This window comes from Gossypium hirsutum, chromosome D06 (assembly GCF_007990345.1).
Source record: "Gossypium hirsutum isolate 1008001.06 chromosome D06, Gossypium_hirsutum_v2.1, whole genome shotgun sequence".
In the NCBI taxonomy this organism is placed as follows: domain Eukaryota; kingdom Viridiplantae; phylum Streptophyta; class Magnoliopsida; order Malvales; family Malvaceae; genus Gossypium; species Gossypium hirsutum.
The window spans coordinates 20,987,269-20,999,455 of NC_053442.1; the positions used below are offsets into that span (position 1 = coordinate 20,987,269).

Here is a 12,187-nt window from a genome sequence, read left to right on the forward strand (position 1 = left end):
GAGTCAACGAGAGAGGCATTTGCCCAGACGAATAATCGCATCGTTCACTGCAAATTTCTGAAAACGTGCTGCTGTGCAGATTTCATTATCAGTGATTAATCCGGGCATATCCTGGTATGATCATACAAAGACATCTTTGAACTCTAGAGGTGACTCAACAAGGTCTTGCTTCGTCTCTACGGTCAGGTCAATTCTAATCTTTACCACGCTCACAATTTCTAATGATTCTTTGTGAGGTAGGATCTGTCTATCCTCTTATTCTACCATTCTTAACAAGTTCGAAGATAAGCTACGATCTATGTCATTTCCAAAGTCATGAGATCCGTCTAAACACATGCCTCTCTCAAAAGGAAAATCTGAGTCTGTAGCAGTGTCACTCATGTCATTGATATCTGGGGACTCATAATAAGTACCAAATAATATACAAAAGAAAGTATAAATTTATGAATAATTATTTATACAATATGATTATGAATGAATGAATGATGTGAAAGAAAATCTAAAAGAATGAAATAATCAGACATAATTATTCAAAAAGAATGAAAGATTATTGGCTCAAAAGTGAATGCAAAGATGTATTTTATTAGAATAATGGCGTTCAGACATGAGCCTATTTCACAAAGGAATTTCTATCACTTTTAGGCTAAAAACAATAAAAATGTTCTGAACATTACTTTAAATAAGCTCTAAAGACTACAAGGATTTCTTCCACAATCCAATCGCTTAGAACGCTCCCAAATTTATAAGGGCGGGCATCTAACAAGTTCCCTTTTCAATTTTGTCCTCATATATGCCATTGGTGTGAACACTTGCCAACATTACTTCATACATCTTATTCATCCCGTTGTCAACATGATTGGGTAGATGGCTTTTTGCACTAGATGAATCACCCAACTTGACAATACCCAAGTTGATGAATTTTTTGACTAGCTTCTTAAAGGCAATGCAATTCTCTATTGAATGCCCCGTAATTCCCGCATGGTAGTCACATTGTGCGTTCATGTCATACCATTTGAGATACGGGGGTTGTATAGGTTTTAAGTAATGAGGAGCAACAACATGCGCCATTGAACAAGCTTTGATACAGCTCCTTATATGACATCGAAATTGGTGTGAATTGGAGCTTCTCAGTACCTGGTTTCACTCCAAATTCTTGCCTTAAAGGACTTTGATGTCTAGTGGTTTCTGTCTTTGGCCGGCCCATAGTGATTAGCTTTGAATGGCTCTTGTTACATCTGCCTGCATTATCCCTTTTATTCCACTTCTTCCCTGAGTCCTTTGTAGTATCTGGGTATTCTATCCTTGCTTGTTTTATTTCTATTGGGTTGTCGGGAAAATTGTTCCTCAAATTAGACTTTGGGTCTGTCAAGTAACTCACTGGTGTTGTTGTACCAGTTTGATACTGTTGTAATCTAATAGTAAAGAATGTCCCTTGTGGGCGCCCATCTGGCTGGACCTGAACACTTGTCGGAGTACAATCTAGGGAATAGGCAAGGTCCTCATTATCAACCCCAAAGTGGACCACCGGGTTTCTTCTCTTTTCTAACTCTCCAGCCAGCAGTCAGTCGAATTGGCTCATCATAGTTCTTTGTAATTCCAACATCTGATCTCTCATTTCCTGTTAAAATTCGGTCAATTGCTCCTGCATCTGTATCTGCATTCGCTCTAATCTTTCTAACCTTTGTTCCATTTCTCTAGTCTTTGCTTGGATATCGTAAGGGTGTTTGGTTGGTTGGTTTTCCAGGTTAGCTAAAATAAATTTACTCGTTTAGACTCTTTCAATGGATTTTAATGCATGTAATGCAATGTAATGCAAATGCATGAAATGAATGCCTAAAGAGACATTGATTCTGATTCAATTACATTTAGGAAACTTTGCTAGAAAGTAAATTCCCTTACATAAAATGGATACGTGTACGGCTTCACCCTCATATTCCAAAAAACATCGGTCTTTTTTCTTCATCCGTATGTTTGAGGTAATCTCGCTAATAGATGCCATTGCTAGCTCCACTCTTGATCTTGGTTGCAATCCATCACCTGCCCGTCCTCATAAGGCTCGTCCGCCTCTTTAAGGGAGTTGGAACGTCGAAGGCTCTCAGACAATCGCTTTGAATCCTCTGGCCACGAAGCAAGGTCACGAACTCTTCCCTCGCCATTATTGTGTTTCTCAGAATATATTCGGGAAGTCGTATTGTTTTCCACTTTATCAAGGAATTCGTATTCCATGACAAGCTTTCTAAGTCAGTAATCAAACTTGAATCAATACCTCCTTCCTAAGATGTAAATGCAATGCAATCTCAATCAAAACACAACAAAAGGGGTTAGTACAAAACAGAAGTAAACAAGGAAAACAAAAAGTACCTAATCAGGTAACCACTAGGGATTTGAAGTGGTTTTACCTAGGTTAAGTTCCTAAGTCCACTTTATGAGGTTTAGCTCTAAGGATAAGGTACCCGAACCAACAGATTCCTCGATCTTCACCCATTATAGGCTCATACAGATCGAGTTCGGTTCAGGGGAATACATTTCCCTATGGCCATGCGGAGATAAAATCTCACGAAGACATAGGTAGGGATGCATCCCGAAAGCGATTCACTATCCCATGCGGAGGTGAAAACCTCACGAAGGCGTAGTTTCTCACTCCCACTTAAAGGTGTGACCCATGGTCATGCAATGCAATGTGCGGAGATATAAAAATAAAATACAGAACATGATGAAAAATATATCTCACAACAAAGAAAATGCAATGATAGGATCGTAAATTTAAATCAAATTTTAAACTTTCGACAAAAAGACAAGAAATAATCAACACGTGGCTTAACTCTCTTATTTTGGTTCCCCAGTGGAGTCGTCAAGCTGTTGACACCATTTTTTTATGAAAACGGGGCTGACTTGGATTTTGAAAATGAAAAAAAAAGGGAGTCGCCACTAATCCTTTTTAATGAGGTGTGATTGGATCACCTCGAAAAGTGGTTGTTTTTAATAAACAGTTTGATTTTATTAAAACAACGATTTTGGTCCATGAAATTTAGAAAACGGGTTCGAGAGTCGGTTATATACGAAGAAGGATTAGCACCCTCGTAACGCCCAAAATTGGTACCTAGTTGATTAGTTAATGTCTTAACGTCAAAAATCGAAAAGTTTGAAGAATTTTAAAAATACGATGCTTGTATTAAAATGTTGAAAATTTTAGGAGAAAGAAGCACATTTCATGTTAATCGAGAAAAAGGCATCATATCCAGTAAGTTAGGACACAATGTCTCGAATTCTCGATGCGCGAATGAATGCCGAAAATTTAAAAGATATTTAGCTATCTCGAATTTTTAAAAAAAGGGATCACGACCAGTAAGTTAGGACACGATCTTTTTTATTTTCGAGATCATTTAAAACTTGAGTTTGAAAACATTCACGTATTTAGATTTATTGTGAAAATCGAAACCCCGTAAATTAGGGCACGACTTTCTCAAATCTAAATGCAAAATAATGCCTTTATTACTTTTTTTAAAATAAAAAAACCCTCATCTCGGGAAAATATCGTGCCATATCCAATGCGTTAGGACACAACATATTGAATTCCCGATAATGAGCTTTTTATTATTTTTTTAAAAGAGTAATCTCGATTATTTAGATTCAACGAAGAAAATCGAAACCCAATACGTTAGGGCTTAATCCTCTCGAAGATCCTAAATACGAGTATTGCCTTTATTTTCAAAATTTTCTATTTTTATGAATTCGAGTAAAAATCGATGTAATGTTACATTGGATACATGCGTAAATGCCACATTAATTAATGAGAATTGTGGATATGATAATGTGAACATAAATAATATGAGTAACAATAAAAGAAATAAAATACATAAAAAAAACAAATCAAGCATATATAAAATAATAAATAGATAAAAGAACTAAAGCATTTCTTAAAATGATAACGAACACATAAATAAATAAATAGAACAACAATAACAAAATGAATAATAAGAGATAAAGTATTAAGGTATACATATTTAAATCATATGAAAATAAATAAAAATATATATATGAATATGCGTATGTGTTCATAAAAGTAAAAATATGTGTATACATATATAAAGTATAGAGCATAAATAATGTATATCTAGGTAGGTATATATATAAATAAACTAAAAAAAGAAATATATGCGTACACGTACTATAAAAATATGTATGTATATATGTATATAAATTATAACGTATATAAAAACGTAAGTATGTACATATATGAAAATTAGAAATATGTAAGCGTGTATATATATAAGTATGTATATATATAACAAAATCTAGAAAATATATAACAAAATCTAAAAAACGATATAAATGGGTAAATAATAATAATAATAATAATACGGGACTAAATCGAAAACAAAACAAAATTCCAGGGGAGAAATCAAAAATGAAATAAAGCGAAAGATCAATCTGTAAAGCACACTGAAGGAGGGGGACCGATTAGGTAATTATTCCCAACCTTCTGCGCGTCAATCCACGCAGGACTAAAATGAAACACCCGAAAAATAAATGGCCGAATTTAAAAAAGTGAAAATAAACAAAAAAAAAGGTAGTAAATTGAAAACGGCCTGAACGCGAAAGGGTCAGGGTTGCAAATAACCCATCTGCACAAAAACACGCGGACCCTGGGGACCCTGGGTACCGCCGGGTCGGGTCGCTGGTCGGATCTTGGTTTAGACACAAAACAGCGTCGTTTTGAGGACAAATGAAACAGGCGAAAACGGCGCTGTTTCATTCGGGTATTTAAACCAAATTTTGTTAAAAAAATTCATTCAGCCCGCATTCTAAAAACAAAACTGAATCCTTCCCCTCTTTACTTCGGCCCAAGGTTCCGGCGCACCTCCGCCATAGCCCCGCCTGGCGGTGGCGGTTGGAGGTGCAAAATCGGGTCTTTTTAGCCCCATTTGAAGCCGATCATTCCCAGGAACCCGGATTCGAGGTTGGGTTCGTTAAAAGTGGGCCAAAAATGAAGGGAAAATGAGGAAACCGTTCACTTTTCCCTTTCTCCGGCACGGCGCAGGTAAGCTTTCTTTGCCTCCTTTTTATTTCATATTTCTCATGTAAAAGATAAAATAAATAGAATAAAATAAAATAAAACAAGCAGAAACGCAGATCTGAAAAAAAAGAAGAAAAAGTCACCTTCAAAATATGTTTTGGTTTTTTTTATTTATCTTAATGTTCATAGAAAACCGAAAGAACAGAAAAATCTTCTTCTTTTACAGCAAACTCGGCTTTTGCCGAAAAGAAAAATAAAAGAAAGAAAAATCCCCCCTTTTGATTACATTAGACTTTTGCTTTTATAGCCAAGTATATGTTTTTGCTACTGTTTGTTTCTGCTATTTGTGTCTGTTGCGTGCTCCTTTCGTTTTGCAGGTGGCGCTGGAGCAGGTGGGCAAAAGGCGTGCAGCGCGGAGGGGTAGGTGTGCGGCGGCAGTGTCAGAGTTAGGTGGTGCTAGGGTTTTTTTTCTGAAAATGTTTTTGGGCCTATTTTGGGTATTGGGTTTTGTAATTGGGTTTGGGTAGTTTTGTTGGGGTTAATTTTTAGTGTACTGGGCTTATAGATTGTTAATTGATTTTGGTTTGGTTTATTTGGTATGGGCCCGGGCAAATTTGGACTTCTACAATATCTAATGAGAAATTGAACACTATAGTTTGTACCTGCAATTGATCGAACAACACCATAGACAATGCAAGTTTAGACAATAGAAGACCTTATCCTATGGCAATTTTTTAACATTCAATAGCTTCTGTTACTAGTGCAAGGGCTTTGAAATTGCAAGAACAGATAAGGTAAGACGGCCATGCCAGTCATAGCAAATTGGTACTTATGGTCTTATGTCCTAAGCACACAGCATCTTCATCGAAGAAAATTGGAGATAAGAAGTTTCAAATAACAATTTTTTTGAAGTACAAAATAAAGTGGTTATATTCATTGTCTCAAGATTGATCCAGATGGTTTGTGCTGATCTATAGAAGTTAGATAGCATATACAGACAGTGCCTCATTATCTAGTTTCATCTTTCGAGAAACATGCAAAACACAAGGACCCAAGTCAAGGAATAAAGTTTAAATGCAAAAGCCATACAAGGCCACTATCTACTTTTACAATTCACCTTGTTAACTACCTTGATTCCCTTGACATCAAGCTTAATCATCCTTGATATTAGCACTTGATGAGCTACTTGACTCCGGCCATTTTGTTAATTGCTTAAATGAAGGCCTTTTTCTTGTACAAATGCTCCCAACATTATGCATTTTATACACAAAAAAAGACACATTTTTTGCATTTCCATTCATCTAGTGAAAACTTTTAACAGGGGAATGAGAATAACAAATAATTTCAATCTGAACAGAGTCGAAAATAAGAAGTCCAGAAATCCAGCCTTGGATAACAAATATCATCAGCAAATAAGTTATATTATATGGTCTAGTTCAACAACTAGCCAAGTAACAGGTCATGTACATTTGAGAATGGTTTTGATAACTCTAATTGTTGAAAGTCCAAATTCAGTCATCCATAAAAAAAACAATTGATCTTTGCATATCCCTGAATCAAAATAGACTCTCAGATAACTTTACCCTTTCAATCATTAAATGGCACCTTTCCCTGCAATCATCCATAAGCAAGAAGCAAGATTTCCTAAAAATAGTTTTTTTTAAACCTTAAATCCTTTTGTTTTCATAAAAAAAATTCACCTAATTCATTTTCTGCCCAAGCCCAAAAGCCCTTCCCTTCAAACAATTTCCATGAAGATACCAGTAGGAACCAGAAGTACTTTTGCTCTCTCCAACATGGTAAAGCTACTATTTTACATGGCAAAAAGACACACAAAGCATCCAAATCCTTAAAAACCAATCACTAAATTGATCACGATTGTGATAGTTTTTCCCCGGAGGTTCCCAAAGTAACACCAGAACCAGATATTAAAAGTTGACAACGAATTGAATTCCAAGCAAATATCAGAAACACAGAGGCATAGATATTGAAGATTAAAAGCCAAAGAGAGGAAGAAAGATAAAATATGACCAAATAAATGGAAGAATCTTAAAACGTTGACAGTTACCTGAAAGAAGTATAGCTATAGAATTCAATATCCAAACACATAAAGAGAAGTGAAGCAACGGAGAAAACAGTTTGTCCCAAACGAAGAGCCAAGCTGGCGCTTGTTCCCAACGCCCCTGGCATTGCTTCTATCGTCCCTCATGTCATCTTATCTCTTTGTTTCTTCATCTTTAGTGTATTCCCCTAAAACCCAATAAAAAAAGCAGAGGCCAAACACTAGGAGAAGGGATTGAAACAATAGAATTCACGGTAGATTTGCCTGAGAAAGAGAGAAAGAGAGGAAACGAAACAGAATATGCTGAGAAGAGAGATATGCGACGGACTTTTACCTGGAAGAGAAGAAGAAGAACGGAAGAAGAAAAAGAAATGAAGAACGGAAGAAGGAGAATGAGCCTTACCTGGAAGGAGGAACCGGAAAATGTCTTACAAAAATGAAATCCATAAGACATTTTCCCCTAAAACCCATTCATTTTACCTGTTTCTTGGAAAATATTTTCCAAATGTAAAATGTTTTCAGTCAAACAAACACTGAAAAATTAGGAAAATATTTTCCAGAAAATGTTTCTTTAAAAATTAATGATGATATTTTTTTTAAATATCTAGTTTAAATATTTAACTTCGTTGTTTTGAATTATAAAAATGAATGTTTATCTTTATTATTATTTTCTTATTTTCCTATTTTTGAGTTTTTGAGTTTTTTTTAATAACTTTTCTTTTTTTTTTTTTAAATTGTAATTGTTGATTCAATCAATTGAACCAAGAATAGATTATCCGACCCATTTAATCACAATTTGATTCTTACAACATTCATTATACATTTAACACGTATTATTAGTTTACCTCTTTATGTCAAAATTAATCTGTAGTACAAGTAGTGGTCAGGTAATTAAACCAACTTGATGAAGCTGCAAAATTTACCAAATAGATTAATAAAATTTCCCAAATTAGTTAAGTGTAAATCCATAAAATCTTTCCCTTCTTTTTCGGAAAAAAAAAGGATGGATGGCATGAAACTGAAGAGTTTAAGAAGTGGGGCAAAATTGGTTGCCAAGTTGCAGCAATTCCAAGGAGAGTAGTCAATAATCAAAAGAAATAACAGCACCATCTCTATTAAATATTTGGGCCATAATCCAAATAAACGACAATATTTTTCCTTGTCCATAACAGAGGTATATTTGCAGTCCTAGCTGTCCATGAGTTTTCTTCTTTAAAGAGCATTCCATTGCCTAGTCTGCCATAATTTATCCTTTTCTCATACATACATACATACATGCATACATACATACATACATACATACATACATACATACACGCATGCATGCATACTTCATTTTCATACTTCTTGATGTCTTGGATAGTGATGACTGAGAGCTTCTAACGAAAAGGGTTGTGACCGGAACGGTGGCTGGGGTGAAGTTGAGCGGAGTAACAGTTGGTCTAGCCTAGATATCAGTCATAGGGCCTTAGATATCCTCATCATAAGGGCCCTCTCAACACGTGCACAGCAATGTGACTGACGACAGCTACTATGAGTAGGGATCAGACGTTCACCCTTCTGTTGAGGCTGGTCATCGTGAAGAAGAAAACCAATGCCAACAATCTGAACCATGCAGCTTCTTCACCTTGTCACATGTACTGCCTATTGTATTCATTAATTCTATGCTACTAAGTGGGACCTGAATAACTGAGGTCACCTATTCATCTCTTTGATAATCTTAATATAAAAAATACAAAATTAAAAAACAATTCTGTTAATTCACATGGTATTCATGTGCATTGCAGACTAGTGCAGCCTTATACATGGAGATCTACACATTCATCATACATAAGGCAAGCATGGGACCTGATGATCATGATCTTTCTTCTATTATAATCACCATTTCTCCAAAATTTTCGTATTCAGTTCATGTAGTTCTACTCAGTACACTCTTACCTGCCATTGCGGCTTTAAGTAACTCGATGATGCTTCTATCCTCGACCTCCTTGATGCAGCCATGATGATCTTCGAGCTTGTTTTTTCTTTTGTCATAAATACAATTTCTATCCACTGCTGTGTGAATTTAAAGCAAGCATGATATGATCCTGAACAAATATATTACCAGAAATGCACGGAATAGGGACCTTGGACTGTGATAGTTTCCAGTAGTTTATACTATTTTCGAAGTTTAGTGTCGTATGGTTTTTGGTTTCCACTGCAATTGCTTAGCTAATAAGCAATGTTTCTGGAAATAATCATACTATATGGTCATGAAATTTTCTTATTATCCATAACTTAGAAAACATAAAGAATAACTTAATTATTTTTTGTGCTTTTTCTTTTCACAACACCAGCTTTTTTGCTGTGACTTGTAAAAGGAAATTAAATGAAAGCATTCCTAAAATTACTACAGTACAGACGTTGGGGAGCTTTTATCTTACCCTTTCCTTCTCTTGGGACTTAAAATGAAGTCGTCGTCGTCGTCATCATCATCATCATCGATATCATTTTTGATTCTTTTCTTGGCTTTTACATCTCCATTCCTCGAGCCAACTGCTGCTTCTGTGAACTCTCGGGTTTGCCACTCGGTTTCCAAGATTTAATCGGAGTGCCGGTCCGAAGCTGCTTCTGCCTTCTCTGCTTCTTTTCATATGCTTTTCTGTCTTTTTCGGGGGACAACAAGCCATGTTCCATCATCCTGCAATTGAACCATGTCATTCCATAATCTTCACAACCAGACAACAAATGCGAAAGCGTTTAAAGAGCCAACGATGGCACCAATACAGTTTATCAATTAAGCTTAAATTACACATCTTTGTTTGGATACCAACAAGCCTGCCTAGAAAGCAGAAACCCTTGCTATGGCAAGTACTTTCATGATGCCCGAATTTTGTTATAAATCAAAATGGTTGGAGCCCAGAAGCTCTGTAGTCCCCAAAGCAATGCAATGTTTTCCTTGGGAATTCATCGTATACCACCAAAAGGCAATTTTAGCAAAGCACAGATTGGACCTTTCAAACAAAATATGACCATTTTCAGAACATTGACATCCAATACCATTGAGAAAACATTGGTTAAGCACATATATATCAGGAACATAGTGTAAACCCTTAACATGGTAGCAAATACAAAATTATGCACTTAAAAGAGATGTGAAGTTCACTTTCTGCAGATAGTTGTCTTCGTTCGGATCAAACCGAAGAAACCACATTAGGCAGCAATTGTCATAATGGCCAAAAAACAGTGAAGCATCACATAAAAAGAGAGGAACTTCCACCGAAGATGCCCTAAGATCGAACTGAGCAGCTTGCAAAACATCAAATAGATGCTGCAAAGGAAACCAGTTGAACTCCATGGTCTAAGACTTGAGCAGTTAAACAAGTTCCAATTTCATTTCTTGTGATCTTTTATCTTTATAAAGTAGCATTATTAGAAGGAAAGCTCACCAAAATTCTGCCATTTCACTTTTTGGTATCTGTTTCGACAACGACTCGTAAAATATTCGTAACGGCTCCCTCTATCCGAAAAAAGAAAGGAAACATCAAGTAAAATCAATCACTAGAGACATGTTTGTAGACGAAATGAAGAAATTTTGAGATTATATAAAGACAAACTCTTCGGGAGGATCATGTTTCTGACCAGGCAAAGTATAAACCTTCTTTTCCCTAACTTTAGCTTTTGTGGTTGTACTTGTTTTTGATGAACTTGTACTTGTTTTTGATGAACTTGAACTTGTTTTCGATTTTACCTTCAAAATCAAAATCCAAAAATAAAAAATAAAAAATAAAAAAAGACAAATATTGAAGTTTTGAGTTACGGAGGCAGGAGGTTCACACGATGATGTCGAAAGCTTCTTTTCCGACACTCAGGAACCTCCAAGAGGCTGTCGGCACCGCCGCATGAACCTTATTAACAAATATAGATGTCCAAAGCCAAAATACATAGAGATAGATTGCCAAATCCCCCCAATTAATCACAGTTTAATTAAACTCATTGCTAAAACAAAGCCATAACCCGGAATCCAGCAAAATTATATGACATCCCATATCAGGATCAATCAATCCATCATTAAAGATACCACAGATAAGCGAACCAGATTAAGGAACTAACAATTCAGTGAAAAAAAATGAAACCCAAATCATCAAATTGAGAAATAATCAATAAAAAGCCTACGAATCTGAATAAAATTTAAATTTAAGAATGAAAATTTAGAGATGGGGCACCTCTGCTTTTGTAGTTGCAGATTTTTGCTTTGCACCAACAGGCTGTTTACTGGAGCTTTCAAGCTTCCTTTTGTTCATAGCTGCATCAAACTTTCCCTTTGAAGAACCATCTTGACCACTGGGCTTCATCTTAACTAAATTGGCTTTGGTCTCTGTGCTCATTTCTACAATTAGATTGAAATTCTCTGAAAATTTGCTAACTTTTTTCTTTTTAATATCTTCTTCTTCTTGTATTCATTGAAGATTCAGTTTAAAAACTTTTGGGCTGCTAAATTATTAAATGTAAGAAAAAAAACAGGAGAAAGTAAAAAAAAATGGGTAGATAGGAGAAAAGAAAGAACAAGCGTGCAACTTTTGCTGGTTATTAAACCGTTAACGGCTTTCTTTTTTAGTTTTTTTAAAGGTTGTATTTTCTTTTTTTGAAGAAAAAGGTTGTTACTTTTTGGGTAAACTACTAAAATAGTCACTTTTGTTTGACTCAAGTTACATTTTAGTCACTTATGTTTGAAATGTTACGTTTTAGTCACTTACGTTATCGTGTTGTAACATTTTAGTCACTGAGTCGTTAATTGTCGACAATGGTGTAACGGTAAGTTGATGTGGCACGTTAAATCATCATTTCAAACGAAAATTTTAAGTTAAATTCTACAATTGGTTCCTATATTTTTTCATTTTCAACAATTTAAAAATTTTCTTTTATGTTCTTCTAACTTTTTTTTTTTCGTTCTCTTATGCTCCTCCCTCTATTTTCCTCCCTTCTTCATTTCTTTTAACATAGTTTTTCTAAGTTTTCCATTTGTAACTAGTCCACAAGCTCGCCACTCAAAAAAATTAAATTGTTCAAAAAAATAAAACATAGAAAAACTACGTTGAAAGAAATGGAGAAGGGAGGAAAACAAAGGG

General features: G+C 35.3%; 1 long non-coding RNA gene and 1 pseudogene across 1 annotated transcript; both read right to left on the reverse strand.

Annotated features, from left to right (window-relative positions):
* Positions 1-5,156: 5,156 nt before the first annotated feature.
* Positions 5,157-7,662, reverse strand: LOC107901530 (uncharacterized). The gene is made up of 2 exons (XR_001685288.2): positions 7,483-7,662; positions 5,157-7,343 (listed from the first exon to the last, which is right to left on the reverse strand). It is a non-coding gene; the product is annotated as an uncharacterized lncRNA (long non-coding RNA).
* Positions 7,663-8,169: 507 nt separating this feature from the next.
* LOC107901531 (corepressor interacting with RBPJ 1-like) lies at positions 8,170-11,660 on the reverse strand (annotated as a pseudogene).
* Positions 11,661-12,187: the final 527 nt, after the last annotated feature.